This window comes from Pristiophorus japonicus, chromosome 1 (genome assembly GCF_044704955.1).
Source record: "Pristiophorus japonicus isolate sPriJap1 chromosome 1, sPriJap1.hap1, whole genome shotgun sequence".
NCBI classification, from domain to species: Eukaryota; Metazoa; Chordata; class Chondrichthyes; family Pristiophoridae; genus Pristiophorus; species Pristiophorus japonicus.
The window spans coordinates 452,102,944-452,124,783 of NC_091977.1; the positions used below are offsets into that span (position 1 = coordinate 452,102,944).

At 46.9% G+C, this 21,840-nt stretch overlaps 1 pseudogene; it reads left to right on the forward strand.

Moving 5' to 3' along the window:
- The first annotated feature begins 3,376 nt into the window (after positions 1-3,376).
- Positions 3,377-3,495, forward strand: LOC139279259 (5S ribosomal RNA; annotated as a pseudogene).
- The last annotated feature ends 18,345 nt before the right edge of the window (positions 3,496-21,840 follow it).

Genomic DNA, 21,840 nt, shown 5'->3' on the forward strand with positions numbered 1-21,840 from the left:
GCTAATAATGACCAGGCATTGTTCAACGATAATGCCACATCTCCATCACAAGTCCGCAGTCATACACCAGAGGCTGAAGGAAACAGTCAAAGTATTTATTTACATCCCTCAAACAACCCCAAAAAACAGCACACTCGCAAATAATAAAGGCTGGAGCTACCGCCCCTTCAAACACCAGAATACATAATGATTATCAACAACATATGTACAAACGCCCCTGCCAGTTCTCATTCTGCAACAGTATCCATGGGCCATCTTAGCCACAGCCTCTTACAACAGTAGCAGGCATGCAAGAACAACAAAGAGATTTTGACAACCATTTGTAGACAACAGCAACAGATTCCCATGTGGACACATGTGATTAGTGTGTCTTCCGCAGTCATTTTCCACCCTCTGCCTCACCTTCTGCTCCTCCTCAATGTGGCCTCAGTACCTGCAGCAAGGCTGCTTGAGGGCTGCTCTGTTTCTGAGGACGATAGGACAGGCGGCTTAACAGAATGCCCTGGACCAGCGGTGGGCCTGGCATGCCCGGTTGCTGACTGCACCGCCTCAGACTGGGCGGCAGCAGTCTCAGATGGCTGGGGTGCAGGCCGTGGCAGGTGCAAAGCCAGAATGCTGTCATCCTGAGGAAGGACAGCACCTTCCATTTCCAGTGGCCCACTGACACTCCTCCGGCATGGAGTCAGAGCATCAGGACCAATATGTGTGAGCACAGATTGCTGGCCTTCTGCAGCACTGTCTGTTCCCCATCAGTCTGTGGGGATGACAGAGAGGATGGCAGCAGTCATTGTTTGCATGGCATCACTCTGATACTGCATCAGAGCAGACAGCTTGAAACACAGCAGTCTGAGAGTGCATGCCAGCAATCAGTATCTGCATTACATCACAAAGGCCTTGTGTGGCTTCGGCCTGTGAAGTCATGGCTGCTGCCACATCAACCATGGCATGTGCCATCACCTCTGGGACCCACTGTCGCTCATTGAGCCCAATTCATAGTTTAGTTGGCCAAGGATGGGCTCATTGGATTGCTGAGAGGCATGGGCAGTGCTTGAGGTGGCCTCCGCCACACTCACAGCAAGTGCATCCATGCACCCATAAGCTCACGGTGTATCTGCATGGAGTCCATAGACATAGCCTCAAAATCCAGGTCCTCATCTGCCTGTCTCTGAGCAGGATTCCTGGGCCGACTTAGAGCTAACCCCTTTGCTTCCCCTCGCATTGGGCGTTGGTGAAGGCCACTGTGGCCAGGAGCATCCGGATCTGGAAGCCCCAGGAAGATGGGCTCTTCCACCGAGCTGATCTCCTCAATTGATGGCATTGAGGACGGGTCCTGCTCTGTCGCCACACTGGTCTCCATTTCCTCCTCATCTTCCCCATCGTGTGACAAACACGGCTGACAGTCAGGCTGAAGCTCATCTGGCTCATCATCTGTAAGCACAAATCAACAGAAGTGTGGTTAGCAGTTGGGGAGGGTGCAGGAAGGCAATGAAGGAGAGGGCATCATGATTTTGGAGCTACATCTTGTAAGACATGTGGGCTCAAGGCTAAGAAGTCTCACAGAAAATGCCCATCTCAATCACAAACCATCACTGTCGAGTGGGTGCTCTGCCTCGCCGGCCGCTACTGCCACGGCTGGTGCACCCATGAGGCCAGACACTCGCTCCTCTACCTCAGTGAGGTCCTGGAGGTCAGATTACCCTCCTCCCGACGGCAGCTGCCTATTGTGGGCGAGGTTGGCCTACAATGACCAAAACAAGAAGTTGTCACAGGGTCTGTAGCTACTCATGTACCACATGTGTCTGCAGTTAGTGACTCACAACTAATGTCCCGAGGTGTGCATCTCTGCATCTCAGCCTGCGTGGCAGCGCACAGTGAATGTATCAACAGTGAGATTTGGGGACAAAGAGCTATGAGTAAGTATGAGGATGAAGGCCTGAGACTGCATATGAAGAGTTAACAAGGGTTGGTGGGTGTCCTCAGGCTGAGTTGGGAGTTAGAAGGTGAGAGACGCTTGGATGGGCAGGGCATGCCTAGTGAATGGAAAGGGTACTTACCCTGATGACCCTAGTGAGGTCATTGAACTTTTTGTGACATGGTTTGGCTGTTCTGTTCACCGTGTCGTGACAGAGATGTGCTGGGCCAGCTCCCAACACTGCCTTCTGAAGACTCTTGACGGTGGCCTTCGTCCCCCTCCAAGCTGTAACACATTGTTGCGCCTCTCCACTGATTCAAGCAAGGCCTCAAGGACCGGGGCCGAGAAGCAGTGCTCTCACTGTCATCCTTCTTGCTCCTCCATTTTCCCGTTTTCAAGACACTGAGGAGGTGGAGCTGCACTTGCGCATACTTACCTTGCTGCGCCTTTAAGACTCGGCTTTTCCAGGGATGTGAATCGGACTTCTGAGCATGCGCAATGGTTTCCAAAATTAAGTGTGAAGATTTTCAGTAGCGGCCCCCAGGTCAGATGTGTAGCGGATGATTTATCACCCACTTCAGCTCTTGGTCCGATTCAATCAAGTTTCTCGGCAGGAGGCGCAATCTTTTTAAAGGTGCTATATTTACCGCTCTGCATGGATTAACGCCTCAAACTGGGCGGCACCGAATTTCCATCCCTTAAAACCTACCTCTTTGACCTGTCCTAATATCTCCTTACCTGGCTTGATGTCAAATTTTGTTTGATAACACTGCTGTGAAGCGCCTTGGGATGTTTTACTATGTTAAAGGTGCTATATAAATGCAAGTTGTCGTTGTTCGCTGTAAACTGGGTATTGATGCAATACTTGGTCTACCCTCCTACAAGCATTCCTTCAGAAACCCTTTTCAGCACCAGAGGTGACTGAATATGACAGATTTACAGCAGTAGTCAGAAAGTAAAGGTAAAGGATAGAGACCTGCCAACCATCGAAGTTTACACTTTGTGCAGGCCATTTTGATACCATGTGAATGCTTGGACAATATGATTTTTATTCTTGCTTATATATACCCCATGCAGACACACCAATCATGTACAAAAAATTGTTTACCAAACAAAAATAATTTAGAATCCACCGTGGAGATTCCATCCACTTGTAGTTCAAACTGGATTTAGGGAGCTTATCGAGGATATTGAGCCAGCACCTGGCTTCCTGGACTCCCTGTTAATCTTTAGCTGGTGGTGGTCAGCTAGATTCCCCTAGCATATCAACCAGGTCCTTCATATATGGAAGCTGTAATGTATGCACCTGTGAGTATCTCAGGTTGCTGGAACTGTTGAATAGTGAGTGGCTTAGCCAGTCACATGATGTTCACAAGACTTAATAAAACCCCAGCTGCTTGGATCCATGATGAGGCATGTAGTTGTGAACCTGGTGGATGAACTGGTAACTTGCAGTGTGTTTGGGGCTATGGCCACACTAGTCTGCAAACGCCCGATTTCATCTGATCTCAGAAACTAACCAGAGTTAGGCCTGGTTAGTACTTGGATGGGCAACTGCCTGGGAATACCAGGTGCAGTAGGCGTTCCTGCCTCTGTTCCGCGCCTACATCCGGGCCAGGATGTCCTTAGAGATGGAGCACGCGGTGTCCACCGGTACGCTCGTGGCCTTCCGCGAGAGGTGGGCACCGGAGGGACTGGAGTGCATATTACCCCCGGCAACCAAATTTTAATTTGATTTTATACGCTTCAAAGTTTAATTTGTTTTAAATGCCGGTTTTAGTGTCCCCCTCCTTTTATAGGGGGCACTTGTAAATTATGGTTTTAGAGCCCAAAAAAAACACAAAAAAAATTTACAAAAAAACAAAAAAAATCAACAAAAATAAAAGGGCCTTGCGAAATGTTTGGAGTGTCCCCCAGATCGGGGGTCACTTGACCTAATGTTTATTTGTCTCCTCTAAAAGAGTTGCAGTGTGTTTGGTAAATCTTTGCTAATAAACCAACTAGTCCTTCATAGCAACGTGTTGCTATGAATTCTTAAGCAAATAACCCATGAAGCAAATATATTACAGAAGCCAAATCATCACATGTTCCCAGTAACAACTATCTATTTTAAGGCTATATCGATGTCAAAGAATTATATCATCACCTTCCAACCTTTTCAGAGGAGAGTGAAATAACTACCTCAAAATAAAATCTGTTTGTTGCATTTCACAATGTAAGTCTTGTATATATATATTTTAATAACAGCAATCTATTTAACAAAGAGACAGTGGGGAATGATGGGTTATATTTTCAATAACAAAATCATGGCCATGAAGTTTTGTGAAATGTAATTTCATTAGCAGAAACAAAAAAACACAAGGAGAGTTTAAAAAAGGAGGGAGCGAAAACAGGGATTATAGACCAGTTAGCCTGACATCAGTAGTGGGGAAAATGCTGGAATCAATTATTAAAGATGTAATTGCAGCGCATTTGGAAAGCAGTGACAGGATCGGTCCAAGTCAGCATGGATTTATGAAAGGGAAATCATGCTTGACAAATCTTCTAGAATTTTTTGAGGATGTAATTAGTAGAGTGGACAAGGGAGAACCAGTGGATGTGGTGTATTTGGACTTTCAAAAGGCTTTTGACAAGGTTCCACACAAGAGATTAGTGTGCAAAACTAAAGCACATAGTATTGGGGGTAATTTATTGATACGGATAGAGAACTGAGTGGTAGACAGGAAGCAAAGAGTAGGAATAAATGGGTCCTTTTCAGAATGGTAGGCAGTGACTAGTGGGGTACCGCAAGGTTCAATCCTGGGACCCCAGCTATTTACAATGTACATTAATGATTTAGACGAAGGAATTGAATGTAATATCTCCAAGTTTGCAGATGACACTATGCTGGGTGGCAGTGTGAGCTGTGAGGAGGATGCTAAGAGACTGCAGGGTGACTTGGACAGGTTAGGTGAGTGGGCAAATGCATGGCAAATGCAATATAATGTAGATGAATGTGAGATTATCCATTTTGGTGGCAAAAACAGGAAGGCAGAATATTATCTGAATGGTGACAGATTAGAAAAAGGGGAGGTGCAACGAGAACTGGTACATCAGTCATTGAAAGTTGGCATGCAGGTACAGCGGACGGTGATGAAGGCAAATGGCATGTTGGCCTTCATAGCGAGAGGATTTGAGTATGGGTACAGGGAGGACTTACTGCAGTTGTACAGGGCCTTGGTGAGGCCACACCTTGAATATTGTGTACCGTTCTGGTCTCCTAATCTGAGGAAGGACATTCTTGCTATTGAGGGAGTGCAGCGAAGGTTCACAAGAAGGATTCCCGGGATGGCAGGACTGACATATGAAGAAAGACTGGATCGACTAGGCTTATATTCACTGGAATTTAGAAGAATGAGAGAGGATCTCATAGAAACATATAAAATTCTGACGGGATTGAACAGGTTAGATTCAGGAAGAATGTTCCCGATGTTGGGGAAGTCTTCACTAATCTTTTTTTCTTCACATATCTATAGAAGCTTTTGCAGTCAGTTTTTATGTTCCCTGCAAGCTTACTCTCATACTCTATTTTTCCCCTCCTAATTAAACTCTTAGTCCTCCTCTGCTGAATTCTAAATTTCTCCAAGTCCTCAGGTTTGCTGCTTTTTCTGGCCAATTTATATGCCTCTTCCTTGGATGTAACACTATCCCTAATTTCCCTTGTTAGCCACGGTTGAGCCACCTTCCCCGTTTTAATTTTATGCCAGAAGGAATGTACAATTGTTGAAATTCATCCATGCGATCTTTAAATGTCTGCCATTGCCTATCCACTGTCAACCCTTTCAGTATTATTCTCCAGTCTATCCCAGCCAATTCATGTCTCATACCATCGAAGTTACCTTTCTTTAAATTCAGGACCCCAGTCTCTGAATTAACTGTGTCACTCTCCATCTTAATGAAGAATTTTACCGTATTATGGTCACTCTTCCCCGAGGAGCCTCGCACGACCAGATTGCTAATTAATCCGCTCTCATTACACAACACCCAGTCTAGGATGGCTGCTCTCTATGTTGGTTCCTCGACATATTGGTCTAGAAAACCATCTCTTATACATTCTAGGAAATCCTCCTCCATCGTATTGCTACCAGTTTGGTTAGTCCAATCTATATGTAGTCACCCATGATAACTGCTGTGCTAAGAACTGTAATAAAAGCTACAGGAGCAGTGATTTGGGCAATAACAAATCTATTAAATGAAAAATGACCAGTATCTAACATATTGCCCATGTACATTGTACAGACAGTAATGCACAAGGAAAACCACTCATTGGTTTTCTTTTCATTCCACACAAAAGTGTTACTCATGTGGTGGAAATGCGGTGAGAGATCATGGCGGACGTGCGGCCAATGTTTTTGTGGTGGAGGAGCGACAAGAGATCGTGGCAGAGGAGCGGCGAGAGATCATAGCGGAGGTGTGGCAAATGAGGGTACGGGGCCCACAAGAGCCGAGGGTCCAGGGGCAGCACGGGCCAGCCCACACTGCGATATGTGTGCGCACTGGGTCTGTGCAGCAGAGCAGGTCCCCAGTTGTCTTGATTAACCCTTGCAACTGGAGAAAGACCTAGCTCTGTTATCTGGTGGCTGGTGTGCAATGGTCACCACACGTTAAAAAAATCCACACCCAGGCATCTTCCACCCCTTCAACTGGAGTTCAGGACTGGAATATCGGGTCCTTCATTGAAACATCTGTGAACTCATGTGGAAGCAAGTCATCCTCGTTTGAGGGACAGCCTATGATGATGATGATTAATTCCCTTAACAAAGATTGTAAATTGTAACCCGATCAATCATATTTAAGGAGACAATATGGAGAAAATCTTGTCGCATGTCTGTTGTAGCAATACGTAGCCCTATTGTTGAAGCCATAATTCCATTCTAGGCCTAAGACTCAACCACAAAATGTTGGATTGGAGTCACATATAGAGTAGAGGTGGGAAGTTCCTTTCCCTGAGTGACATTAGTAAATCAGTTGAGTTTTTACCATAACCTGTCTCTTTTTATAGTGCCAGCCCACAAATGACCAGATTTATTGAATGCAATTTCATAAATTGCCATGGTTGGATTTGAACTCATAACCTTCAGGTTGGTAGTCCAGTACTATAACCAATAGGCTACTGTACCTGAGGTACACCGTTAGGTGGATTAATGCCACACACTCCACTGCCGTTGCTGGTGCATTATTACCAGCGATGCAAGGGGCAGCCAATGTTACGTTGCCACCCACACCATAGAGTCCAGAAAATACTGCTTATCAGCTAGTGAGTTTGATACCGATTTAGAAGAGATGACAGGACAGCTTGTGGTTGTTAATTGTGGGTACAGTAGTCTAGAGGTTATGGCACTGGATGAACAACCCAGAGGTCATGAGTTCAAAGTTTGCAGGCTGGCACCAGAAAAAGGACATGAAATCTACTGCCTTATTGTAAAAATCTACTGGTTATATCACACCTTTCATGCCTACCAGATGTCCAAAAGCAAATGAAGCACTTTTAAAGTGTAGAAATACAGGAAACACGGCAGCCAATTTGTGAACAGCAAGCTCCCACAAACAACGATGTGATAATGACCAGATAATCTTTTTATTATGTTGGTTGAGGAATAAATATTGGCCATGACACCGAGGATAACGACCCTGCTTTTCTTCAAAATAGTGCCATGGGATCTTTTATGTCCACCTGAGAGAGTAGACGGCGCCTCGGTTTAACATCTCATCCAAAAGACAGCACCTTTGACAGTGTAGCACTCCTTAGTACTGCACTGAAGTGTCAGCCTGGATTTTTGTACTCAAGTGTTTGGAGTGGAACTTGAACCCTCAACCTTCTGACTCAGAGATGAGAGTGCTACCCACTGAGCCACAGCTGACACGCATGCTACTCAGGTACACTTTGTCAAGACTTCACCAACATTCTATCAACATTATTTCTGGAAATTCTCTGAGGACTTCACCTAAAGAGAATGAGTGCTGTGTTACTGTACTTATTGGAGACGTAATAGGAACCAAAGGAGAAAGGGAGTGCTTAGTTATGAGGATCTTGCTAGCATTCCCCCGTGATCTGGAGGAGGAATGGAAGGAGGACATGAGGCCTGCCATAGCAGCACTAGCTGCTGCAGGAGAGAGGGGCAGGAGGGACAGGAAAGTGAGGTGGGCTTCAGATTCACTCTGACTTGCTGCATGCTACATAATCTGGTGATTATAAGGGTCCAGCCATTACCACCAGGAACTGTGCCAGAGGATCAAGCTCAGCACCCACCAAGAGGAGAAAAAGAGGACTTTGAGGAGGGGGAGCATCAGTGGATTCCAGGTAGTCGGCACTCACTTGGGAGGGGTGCTTTCTGCCATCTAATTGGAGACCGCTTTTCAGACACGTCCTCCACTTTCTGACTTCGAATCATAAGAAAATAAGAACATAAGAATTAGGAACAGGAGTACGCCATACGACACTGCTCCACCATTCAATAAGATTATGACTGATTATGAACCTCATCTCCACTTTCCTGCCCAATCCCCATATTCCTTGATTCCCCTACAATCCAAAAATCTATCTATCTCAGACTTGAATATGCTCAACGACTCAACATCCACAACCCTTTGGGGTAAAGAATTCCAAAGATTCACAACCCTCTGAGTGAAGAAATTCTTCCTCATCTCAGTCTTAAATGGCCAAGCCTTATCCTGAGATTATGCCCCCGAGATTTAGACTCCCCAGGCTTGTAGTCCCATTAGTTTCTCAAGTAATTTTTCTTGACTAATATTAATTACTTTAAGTTCGTCACTCATATTAGCCCCTTAGTTCCCCACTATTTTTGGTATGCTTTTTGTGTCTCATACTGTAAAGACAAATACAAAATATTTATGTAAAGTCTCTGCCATTTACCGGGATGGCGGGACTGACCTATCAAGAAAGACTGGATCAACTGGGCTTGTATTCACTGGAGTTCAGAAGAATGAGAGGGGACCTCATAGAAACTTTTAAAATTCTGATGGGTTTAGACAGGTTAGATGCAGGAAGAATGTTCCCAATGTTGGGGAAGTCCAGAACCAGGGGTCACAGTCTAAGGATAAGGGGGAAGCCATTTAGGACCGAGATGAGGAGAAACTTCTTCACCCAGAGAGTGGTGAACCTGTGGAATTCTCTACCACAGAAAGTTGTTGAGGCCAATTCACTAAATATATTCAAAAAGATGAAGTCCTTACTACTAGGGGGATCAAGGGGTATGGCGAGAAAGCAGGAATGGGGTACTGAAGTTGCATGTTCAGCCATGAACTCATTGAATGGCGGTGCAGGCTAGAAGGACCGAATGGCCTACTCCTGCACCTATTTTCTATGTTTCTATGTTTCTATTTCCTTTTTCCACATTATAATTTCTCCTGTCTCAGCCTCTAAGGGATCAATGCTTACTTTTGCTACTCGCTTCCTTTTTACATACTTGTAGAAGCTCTTAAAATCTGTTTTAGTATTTCTTTCTAGTTTATTCTCATATTCTATTTTCTCCTTTTTTATCAATTTTTTGGTTATCCTTTGCTGGTTTCTCATATGACAACCCCTTCTCAGAATTCAACCTCGTGAACCTTCTCTGAACTGCCTCCAATGCAAGTATATCCTTCCTTAAATAAGGAGACCAAAACTGTATGCAGTACTCCAGGTGTGGTTTTACCAATGCCCTCTACAGTTGGAGCAGGACTTCCCTACTTTTATATTCCATCCCCTTTGCAATACATGGCAGCATTCCATTTGCCTTCCTGATTACTTTCTGTACCTGCATACTAACTTTTTGCATTTCATGCACAAGAACCCCCAGATCCCTCTGTATCAAAGCATTTTGTAATCACTCCCCATTTAAACAATAATTTGCTTTTTTATTTTTGCTACCAAAGTGGATAACCTCAAATTTTCCCACATTATGGTCCATCTGCCAAATTTTTGCCCACTCACTGAGCCAATCTATATCCCCTTGTAGATTATTTGCGTCATCCTCACAACTTGTGTCCCCACCTATCTTTGTATCATCAGCAAATATGGCTATGTTACACTCGGTCCCTTCATCCAAGTCATTAATATAAGGGACTAACTATTTGCACTGCACTTTTTTTGACAGACAGCCGTCCATCAAGCCCCACCCCCCATTGCCCATACTGCATTTTTCTGACCGACAGGCGACAAGCCCCACCCCCTGTCAAGCTCCGTCCTCCTCCCGGCCCGAATCATTCCATGCATGTGGTGCCGAGCAGCAGAACCTGAGGCTCCGACTCTCTCCCCAGCCCCAGCCGGCATGGGCCTGATGGCAGTGGGGGACTGATGGCAGCGGTCCTGGGCTCGATGGTGGCGATCCTGGACCCAATAACGGCAGGGGGGTCCAATGGTGGCGGGGGGGCCCAATGGCAGCGGTCCTGGACCCGAAAGTTGGGGGGAGAGAGAGAGGCTGGGGAAGAGAGAGAGAGAGAGAGGCTGGGGGGTGGGGGAGGGAGAGAGAGACTGGGGGAGGTAGGGAAAGAGAGAGAGGCCAGGAGAGAGAGAGGCTGGTGGGGGGAAGAGAGAGAGAGGCTGAGGGGTGGGGAGAGAGAGAGAGAGGCTGGGGGAGAAATGGAGAGAGGCTGGGAGAGAGAGAGAGAGAGAGGCTGGAGGGTGGGGGAGGGAGAGAGAGACTGGGGGAGGTAGGGAAAGAGAGAGAGGCCAGGGGGGGAGAGGGAGAGAAGCTGGGGGACAGAGAGAGAGGCTGGGGGGAGAGAGAGAGGCTGGTGGGGGGAAGAGAGAGAGAGGCTGAGGGGTGGGGAGAGAGAGAGAGAGGCTGGGGGAGAGAGAGAGAGGCTGGGGGAGGGGAGAGAGAGAGAGGCTGGGGGAGAGAGAGAGGCTGGGGGAGGGGAGAGAGAGAGAGGCTGAGGGTGGGGAGAAAGAGAGAGAGGCTGGGGGAGAGAGAGAGAGAGACACGGGTGGGGGGGTGTGGTCGGATCGGAGGAGAGAGGGTACTCAAGGAAGATGGATCACGTTCTTCCAACCGCCTACATTGTTGGAGTGGATGATAGCCAGAAGTCACGACACTCACTATTCACTTCATACCCAAAACACCTGTTAACAAACCGTACAGAATGCCCCATCTATGGTGGGGAGGTATGTAGGGGTGGGTGGGGAAGGATGCACGTGCTGTGGTGTGGGACTTTGGTTGGGGGAGGGATGTACTTGGACTGGGGGGAGGGATGTACTTGGACTGGGGTAAGGCACTTCGGCTGGGGTAAAGCACTTTGGCTTCCAGAGGGATGTATTTAGACTGGGGTAAGGTACTTTGGGTGGTCCTTGCTGTCTTCTGGAGAGCTCTGTCCTCTGTCGCTTCAGAAAGTCAAAGTGGAATCGAGTTACAATTTGCAAAGTCAGTGAGACCTTGGGATGGGCAGTTCCAGTTACACATTCCTCTGAAACTTCAGGGTGTGGGTTATCCTCCAAGGGGACCAATCAGAAACAAAGGATGGAGTATGGTGGCCATTTTGCCAATATAAATAAACACATCCTTTATATAAATTGTAAAAAGTTGAGGCCCCAGCGCTGATCCCTGTGGCAACCCACTAGTTATAGTTTGCCAACCTGAAAATTACACATTTATCCTGACTCTCTGTTTTCTGTTAATTAGCTAATCCTCTATCCACGCTAATATATTACCCCCAACCCCATGAGCTCTTATCTTGTGCAGTAACCTTTTGTGTGGCACCTTATCGAATGCTTTCTGGAAATCCAAATATCCAAATATTCAACATCAACTGGTTTTGCTTTATCCACTCTGCTCATTCTATCCTCAAAGAACTCCAGCAGATTTATTAAACATGATTTCTTTTTCAAAAAACCATGCTGACTCTGCTTAACTGCATTATGACTTTCTGCTATTACTTCCTTAATGATGGACTCCAGCATTTTCCCAATGACAGGCTAACTGGTCTATAGTTTCCTGCTTTCTGTCTCCCTCCTTTCCAAAATAGAGGTATTACATTTGCAGTTTTCCAGCATGCTGGGATCTCTCCAGAATTCACGGAATTTTGGTAGATTTTCACCAATGCATCCTGTAAAGTCCTGTCCCCTCAGTACAGATTCACACGAGGCATGTAGTGAAGTCAAGGTCACTCTGGACCTGCATCTTTATTTCACAGCTCTGGAATGCTGCACTTGCCTGAGACCTGCCCTTATATACCTGTCTCTTGCAAGTGCACCCCTGGTGGTAAGGTATGCTGGTGGTTACAGGTCATATCTTATTACAGTCATGTATAGCATGTTAGGATACAGTTATGCATAATAATGTAAGATACATGACACATCTGCAGCTACTTCTTTTAAGATCCTAGGATTCAAGCCATCAGGTCCAGGGGACTTGTCCATCTTTAGTCCCATTAGTTTGCCTAGTACTTTATCTCTAGTGATTGTGATTGTTTTAAGTTCCCCCACATCCCCACAATAGCTCCTTGATTATCAATTATCAGTATGTTTTTAGTGTCCTCTACCATGAAGACCGATACAAAATATTTGTTCAAAGTCTCTGCAATTTCCCTGTTTCCCATTATTAGTTCTCCAGTCCCATGCTCTAAAGGATCAATATTTACTTTTTATGGGGCCGAAATTGGTGCAGGCCCGCGCCCACCCAAGTGCCACCCAAAGGACCGTCGATGGCTGCCGAGGTACTTGACGGTAATTTGGGTGGGATTTTCGTCAAAAAGGTCCTTGAAAGGGCGGCGGACGGCAAAAGTGGGTCTTACGCTGCCGATCTGGGTGGCAGCCAGCAGAAGCTCCCAATCTCGGCGACACAGGCGCCTGCCGCCCAAGTGCCGTCGAGGATGGAGTCGGGCCCATGGAGGGTCAAAGACCTGAAAAGGAAAGTCATCAACAAAAAAAAACCATCGGAACACCTTCAGGGGACCCCATCCAGGTAAGTCGCTGTAAAGAAAATGTAAAAAAAATGTTTCCCAACCTTTCTTTTAAGCTCTTCATAGTCACCATCAGGGACAGAACAGCCTCCAGCCAGCGGTCCTTCCCTGTTCTGGTGCCAACTCCCGCCAACTCCCACCTGCAACAATCTGGCATCTCAGCCGGCGGGTTGTCAGTTACACCACTCGGCCGTCCGCTGACGTCAGCAGGCGGTTGCCGGCGGTTCTCCCCTCCCGCCCGCTCCACACCAAATGGAAAGTGGCACTGGGCGCAACTTCAAAAGAAATGTCGGCGGCAGTCGGCGGCAGTAGGTGGTAAGACCATCAACTTCGGGCCCATAATACCTGTAGACACTCTTACTGTCTGTTTTTATATTTCTTGCCAGTTTATTCTCATATGCTATCTTCTCTGTCTTTATCATTTTTTTAATCATCCTTTGCTGGTTTCTAAAAATGTCCCAATCCTCTGACCTTCCACTGTCCTTCGCAGCATTGTATGCCATTGTTTTCAACTTGATACCTTCCTTTACTTCCTTAGTTAGCCAGAGATGGTTCATCCTTCTCTTAGCATCTTTATTTCTCACTGGAATAAATCTTTGCTGAGAGTTATGAAATATCTCCTTAAATGTTTGCCACTGCGTTTCTGCAGTCTTACTCTGTAATATATTTTCCCAGTCCACTTTAACCAACTCTATCTTCATACCTTTGTAATTCCCTTTATTTAAGTTGAGGACACTAGTTTGAGAACTAATTTTCTCACCCTCAAATTGAATTTGAAATTCTACCATGTTATGATCACTCTTCCCAAGAGGATCCTTCACTACGAGATCATTAATTATTCCAGATTCGTTTCCATTACCAGATCTAAAATAGTTTGCTCCCTGGTTGGTTCCACAATGTATTGTTCCAAGAAACCATCCCGCATACACTATGAACTCTTCCTCAAGGTTACCATTGCCAATTTGATTTGTCCAATCAATATGAAGATTAAAATCACCCATGATTATTACTGTACCTTTCTTACAAGCCTCTATTGATTTATACTCTGTGCCACAGAGTGGCTACTATTTGGGGGCATGTATACCACTCCCATCAGTTTTATTACTTCTTATCTCCACCCAAACTGTTTCTATCAGCTAGATTTTATACTTTTGTGCAGATTGCCCAAAAATGGGCATTATTTCCGGTGTGGGCGGTAAAAATGGGTTTATAAATCGCCAGATTCTCGCCTATTCTCAAACCACCGGGTCTCCAGTTTTGAAATTGGGCTTTACCACGAGCAATATGAAATGGGCGGTAGCATTAAATCTCTCTGACCTTCTGCCGTAGTGTCGCCGTCCTTAGTAATGGCATGGCAATGCTCGATTCCCGCGATTCAGGAGGTCAACGGTTATCATGACACGTGCAGAAGAGGAGACAGAGAGGGAGCTGAGAGGAACTGAAGGCATGTGTGGGTGTGGTGTGGCTGCTTTGGGAGGAAGGAGGGAGAGTTTAGAGGTTTAGAGCAAATAGGGAAACAAAAATTAGCTGTTACCAGCCACATATTTGCCCAAATTTGGCCCATAATGGAGGGAGAGGAGGAGGCGTCACAGCACAATGTGGAGACTGCCGCTGGCGAGAGCAGTGAACGGGGAGAGGACCACATTGGAGGGCGCAAAAGAGTGAGGACGTTCTCGGACGAGGCAAATGCCTCCCTCCTGCAGGAGGTCGAGTTACGCTGGGGTGATTTGACACAGGGAAGGCGTGGGAAGCCCACCCCAAAGGCCCAGCAGAAGATATGGGCTGAGATAGCAGAGGTGGTCTCGTCGGCGACCAACGAGGTGCACGAGGGCAACCAATGCCGCAAACGATGGAACCACCTTGTGGGATCTGCAAGAGTAAGTATTACATTTATTTACATGTACTTATGTATTTATATAATTTGATTTGTAATAATCAGGAGTGACTATCAGCAGATGTGAGGTTTTTCACTTGTACCGGGAATGTTGTACTCAAAGCCTGCGGTCACGGTGCATGTCTTTAGGTAAAGAATAATAATAATCATAATATTCATGATTACATCTGTCGGTTATGTGTTATCACTCTGTGTAACAGTACCTAGCAATGATATCACGCAATGGTCTCATACCATGTCGTCCTGTCACCTTTTATAAAAGAAGCTATCAACGATGAGGTCTGTGCAGAGGCGAATGGGTGGGGGGGCCACCAATTCCCAACGACATCACTGACATGGAGGAGCGATTGCTCACACTCATGGGGAAGAACCCCTGGACAGCCACGCAAGCATCTGCAGACCCTGAAGTGAAGCAACGTGAGTAAAGTTTACACCATTGTGTGATGTAAAGTCAATAGGTGCCACACCCACTCATATCCAAACAATCATATATGATAGATGATTTCTAAAATTGGCGTAGAAATAATACTGGCCAAATGAAAACCATTGCAATGCACCATGTGTTGATGGTCATGAAATGTGATGTCTGTGCTTATCTTGATAGTAGTGGTGCTTATCTTGATAGCAGTGGTGCTTATCTTGATAGCGGTGGTGCTGTGTGTAGCGCTGGAATCACCTTGTGACCCTAGCACCTCCTGCTCCTCTAATAAGCTCATTTGTGTTTTGCAGTTCAACCAGCAGCGTGGCCCCAGGCAAGACCACAGAGGCCAGAAGGTGGGGGAGCGGGGATGGACTTGCCGGACGATCCAACATCTGCTGAGGAGCTCCGATTCTTATCTGTCAATCCACTGGGTCTGTTCCCTACGGATGAGAGCGTCGACTTCGAGGAATCTGCATCGCCACGCTCCAGAAACCATTCCACCCCAAAGCCATCTAGTGCTCATCCGGTCATTCCCGCCTCCACTCTGGAGGTACCGGCCCCAAGCACCTCACCACAGGGTGCCCCATTTGTCGCCAGGACGGCGCCAATCCCGCAGAGGTTTCGTGGACGCAGCAGCTCTGGTCGATGAGCGCAACATGAGAGTGGAGAGATAGTACAGTTGTCCAGGAGGACTGTAGACATTGGGGGGCATATCCCGACAGCTGGCCACCATGACTGTGTATGTTCCGCGGATGGCGGCGGCCCTGGGGGTGATCGCCAGGAACACTGCAGGCACAGGCCTTCCAGTGGTCCCGGAGCGCGGCACTCCTCACCTAGGTTCCGCACCACCACTGCGAATGACAGATGAGAGGAAGGACCAAGATCCTGCTTCTGGATCAGAGAATGTTACCTCTTCGGCACCCCCCGCTCCCGTAACCATGCAACCACTGCCTCTGTCTTCAGCCCACCCAAGGAGGCACCGCCTGAGGAGCTCTTCGGCCAGGCGACGTGGAGCGAGGAGGGGAAGGGGTAGAGGTGGGATGAAGAAGGAGAGTGGGGAAGGAAAGTGAGGTGCATGTCCGCAGGTGATGGCTGTGTTATATCTCCCTCTGGGTGTATGCAATTTGTTGTAATGTATGGGGGGAGGGGACCACCCTCCTGCTTTGCCTTTGTATTCTGTGTTGCTGGACATGTTGAACATTTGATTGATGTTAATTGTGGAAAAAGTGGGGTGTGGGTGGGGGTTAGGTGCTTATGCCCGTGATACTTATGATTTTAGACCAATGTTGGTATAAAAACATTTTTATGGAACATAACCTTGTTGTGCATTGTCTCAGATAGCTGGACCGTTACACACTGATGATTCCTTAACATGAAAGGGTTAAATAAAACTTAACTTCAATCAATGTAAACTTTAACTGGCACCAAGATGATGGGCACCATTGATGTCTGAGCTGCGCACACACACAGCAGTGTGTCAGCGTTGTCACTCACAGCAATGTTCTTTCAGGCAAATCTGATATCAACTCCTCACATAAGAGTTTTGCAGCTATGTAGCCACCATGGGCCCTTCCCTGCGGTTTGGAGGGGGGTGTGGGCATAGTTGCTTAGCCAGCCTGATTGTCTGGTCCTAGGTCAGCATCCAGCCCCTTGTTGTCCTCTTCCTCTCTCTCATGAGGTGGAGCATCAGTCCCTTCTGGCAATTCTTGTCCCCTCCTGATAGCCAGGTTGTGCAGCATGGATCACACGACCATGAATTTAGCTATTTGCTCAAGGTTGTATTGTCGCTCCCTTCCTGAGTGGTCCAGACACCTGAAGCGCTGCTTAAGCACAGATATTGTTTTCTCGACCACATTGCATGTGTCTCTGTGGCTCTGGTTGTATCGCCTCTCAGCCTGGTGTGGGTGTCACACAGCGGGGTAAACAGCCAGTTGGCTATGACATATTGGTTGTCACCAAGCATCCAGCGTTGTCCTTGTGGCTGGCTCTTAAAAATGTCAGAGACAACGCTCTGACGCAGGATGTGAGCCTCATCAAAGCTGCCCAGACAATTGACATTCACTGCCATTATGATCTGGTTGTGGTCGTCAACTAGTTGGATCTTCAGGGAGTGAAATCCTTTTCTGTTATGAAAAAGCTCTGGGTCCTGAGAAGGTGTCTGCAAGGCGATGTGAGTGCACTGTATACTCCCTGCACCCTGGGGAACTTAGCAATGCGGTAGAATGCTCCAGCCCTGTCAGTCTGAGCCTCCGTGGTCATGGGGAAGCTGATAAAGTCCATCCTTCGCACATACAGGGCCTTGTGACCTGTCTATTGCAGCAATGGGTGGCATAGTGAGACAGAGGGGAAATCTTGACCACGGAGGCCCGAAAGGAACCGGACGCGTAGAAAGACTGTGCGCAGTGACCTTAATCTCGACCGACACTGACGTCCTGATGGCAGGCTGCATCTGTGGCCTGATGAGCTCACATATTTCATTGATCACAACTTTGTGGAAGCGCAGTCTCCGAAGGCAGATGTGCTTGGACATGTTGAGATAAGACCTCTTTTCCGTGTACGTGCGGGGTGTGTATGGTCTGGCCCTCCTCCTTATTATCGCATGTCTTAAATTGGGCACATAATGATGTGCATCACACATTGAGCCATCTGCACTCTGCAGCATCTGCGTATTAATCGATGCAGGCTGAGAAATGGCTGGCCCCATTTCAATGAAAGGATAATAGCAATTGATCAGAAGCAAAAATTTCCTCACTAAAATGCACCTACAGTAAAGCCCAAATATCTCCAAGTTTGCGGATGACACTAAACTGGGTGGCGGTGTGAGCTGTGATGAGGATGCTAAGAGGCTGCAGGGTGACTTGGACAGGTTAGGTGAGTGGGCAAATACATGGAAGATGCAGTATAATGTGGATAAATGTGAGGTTATCCATTTTGGGGGCAAAAACACAAAGGCAGAATATTATCTGAATGGAGGCAGACGAGGAAAAGGGGAGGTGCAACGAGACCTGGGTGTCATGGTTCATCAGTTACTGAAAGTGGGCACGCAGGTACAGCAGGCGGTGAAGAAGGCAAATGGTATGTTGGCCTTCATAGCTAGGGGATTTGAATATAGAAGCAGGGAGGTCTTAATGCAGCTGTACAGGGCCTTGGTGAGGCCTCACCTGGAATATTGTGTTCAGTTTTGGTCTCCTAGTCTGAGGAAGGACGTTCTTGCTATTGAGGGAGTGCAGCGAAGGTTCACCAGACTGTTTTCAGGGATGGCTGGGCTGTCATATGAAGAGAGACTGGATCAACTGGGCCTTTATTCACTGGAGTTCTGAAGGATGAGAGGGGATCTCATAGAAACATATAAGATTCTGATGGGACTGGACAAGTTAGATGTGGGAAGAATGTTCCCGATGTTGGGGAAGTCCAGAACCAGGGGACATAGTCTTAGGATAAGGGGTAGGCCATTTATGACTGAGATGAGGAGAAACTTCTTCACTCAGAGAGTTGTTAACCTGTGGAATTCCCTACTGCAGAGAGTTGTTGATACCATTGGATATATTCAAGAGGAAGTTGGATATGGCCCTTACGGCTAAAGGGATCAAGGGGTATGGAGAGAAAGCAGGAAAGGGGTGCTGAGGTGAATGATTAGCCATGATCTTATTGAATGGTGGTGCAGGCTCGAAGGGCCAAATGGCCTACTCCTGCATCTATTTTCTATGTTTCTATGTTTTTATGGTGGTTTTCAGGTTTAACAGGCTTTGCAGCTTGCCTGCACACTTGTTGGAGGTGTCCCATTGTTCCACAGCTCTTGCAAACGTACTCTTTGAATCGGCACGAATGGAAATGATGATAACCCCTGCAGTGCCAACAAGGTGTTAATGGCCTTGCATTCATCACCCTTGATGGTGGACTCTTAGACATCTGCAGACATGTAGCTGCAGGTATATGTGACCTGCCCTGTACGTTACGATTCGAAAACAACATCACTTTGTTCACAGTACTTGTAGCAGCACTTGTGTGCTGAGAGATTTGCTTCGTATTGTCACAGGTGACAATGAACACCTGGGCTATCGCTATGTCCTTACTTAAGGTTGATGTCTCTACAGTCAAAAGTTTGCGAAGTATGGTTTCATGGCCAATGCCAAGTACGAAAAAGTCTCTGAGTATGTGCTCCAAATGTCCTTCAAATTCGCAATGTCCTGCAAGGCATCTTAGCTTGGCGCCATAACTCGCCACTTCCTGGCCTTCAGACCTTTTGTAAGTGTAGAACCGGTACCTCGCCATCAGAATGCTCTCGGACCAGTGTGCACAAGTCGTCGTATGATTTCTCCGTGGATTTCACTGGAGTGAGCAGGTTCTTCATGAGGCCATACGTTGGTGCCCCACAGACGGTGAGGAGGATCGCCCTTTGTTTGGCAGTGTTCTCTTCTCCATCTAGCTCGTTGGCCATGAAGTATTGGTCAAGTCGCTCCACAAAAGTTTCCCAATCATCTCCCTCCGAAAATTTTTCTAGGATGCCCATTGTTCTCTGCATCTTTGGGTTCGCTATCTGTATCTCATCGCCAGTTGTTGTGTATGGAGAAAGAGTCAGACTGAACACTGCGAGTTCAAAGTAAAGTGTGACCTTAGTCTTTTATTGCAGGTCTCCAGAGAGCCTCTCCAACCTGTGAAGCCTCCTTAAATACCTGTGCTCACAAGTGATTATGGGATTCCTTGGGACTCCAGGGGATGACCCCTCTGGTGGCTGTACAGAGTAAATACAAGTTTACATATATAACACTAATCAAATAGCAAATACCCCTGAATATTTAGTTCCCAGCCTTGGTCACCTTGCAACCACATATCTGTAATGGCAATCAGATCATGCCCATTTATTTCTATTTGTGCCGTCAACTCATCTATCTTGTTACGAATGCTTCGTGCATTCAGATATAGAGCTTTTAATTTTGTCTTATGTGTATACACTCTGTCCCTACTTGTCCCACTCTGGTTCGCATTTTCCCCAGTGCTTCCCTGCACTTTTGCCTTCTCCTTTCTCTTTGGCTTTTTAAATTTCCGCTCACCAGATCCCTCCCCCCGACTATTTAGTTTAAAGCCCTATCTACAGTCCGAGTTATTCGATTCATCAGGACACTAGTCCCAGCCTGGTTCAAGTGAAGCCTGTCCCAACGGAACAGCTCCCTCCTGTCCCAGTGCTGGTGCCAGTGCCCCATGAATTGGAACCCATTTCTCCCACACCAGTCTTTGAGCCACACGTTCATCTCTCTGATCTTATTTACCCTATGCAAATTTGCTCGTGGCTCAGGTAGTAGTCCAGAGATTATTATCCTTGTGGTTCTGCTTTTTAATTTCATGCCTAGCTGCTCATACTCCCTCAGCAGAACCTCTTTCTTTGTTCTACCTATGTTGTTTGTATCCACATGGATCACGACAACTGGATCTTCCTCCTCCCATTCCAAGTTCCTCTCCAGCCCAGAGGAGACGTTCTTAATCTTGGCAGTGGACAGGAAACACAGCCTTCGGGACTCACGCTCTCGGCTGCAGAGAACAGTATTTATCCCCCTAATCATACTGTCCCCTACCACTACAATGTTTCCTTTTACTCTCCCCACTTGAATGGCCTCCTGTACCACGGCGCTGTGGTCAGTTTGCCCATCCTCCCTGCAGTCCTTGCTCTCGTCCACATAGGGAGCAAGAATCTCGTATCTGTTGGACAAGAGCAAGGGCTGAAGCTCCTCCATGACTATCTCCTGGGTCCCCATACCTACCTCGCCTTCCTGTCCCTGACCATGGACCAAATTTGAGTTAATTAATCTAATTGGTGTGACTGCCTCCTGTAACACAGCGTCCAGGTAACTCTCCCCCTCCCTGATGTGTCGTAGTGTCCGCAGCTTGGACTCCAGCTTATTAACATGGAGCCGAAGTTCCTCGAGCTGCAGACACTTGCCACAGATGTGGTCGCTGTGGACCTCAATGCTGTCCACCAGCTCTCACATGCAACAGCAGAAACACGCCACCTGCCCTGCCATCTCTAATGTATTCAATGAGTTAAGATTTGAAGCTTTGAACGTTTAGTTTATAATCCCAGCTCTTAATTTAAACCAATGCCCAAGAAAAGAGAGAAAAACTGACCAACCAAACTGACCAACCGAGCAGCTAGTGAAATATCACTTATCTATTTTTACTTGTTTTAATTGATTTTAATCCCCCTCTTCCCCGAATTCCCACTCTTTCCAAATTCCCAAATGAGGATAGATTTGGGGGGATTCGGGATCAGGAATAGTTGTGGATCTATAAGGAAGCTGGAGCAGCCACATATCTCGAGGCAATCTGCCCCTTGCTCTGCCTGTGGCCATGGCGACTGCCATTTCACTCCCGATCACGGCCAGCGCTGTCTCTTCAAGGGAAGTGATATCATGCAGTGTTCTCCCCATCTCCAGGTCAGGGCCTGCTGGTGTCTGTTATATCCTACCTTGTGCTGGAAGAGAAAGTGCCCGAAATTGGTGAAAGCTAAGTTCTGCCCAAGTCATCATCATCATAAGCAGTCCCTCAGAATCGAGGAAGACTTGCTTCCACTCCTGAAGTGAGTTCTTTGGTGGCCCAAGTACTGTCGAAAGGACCATTGAAATCCTGACGGTAATTCGGGCGGAAGTTTCATGAAAAAATCTTGGAAAGACCGCCCGGCAG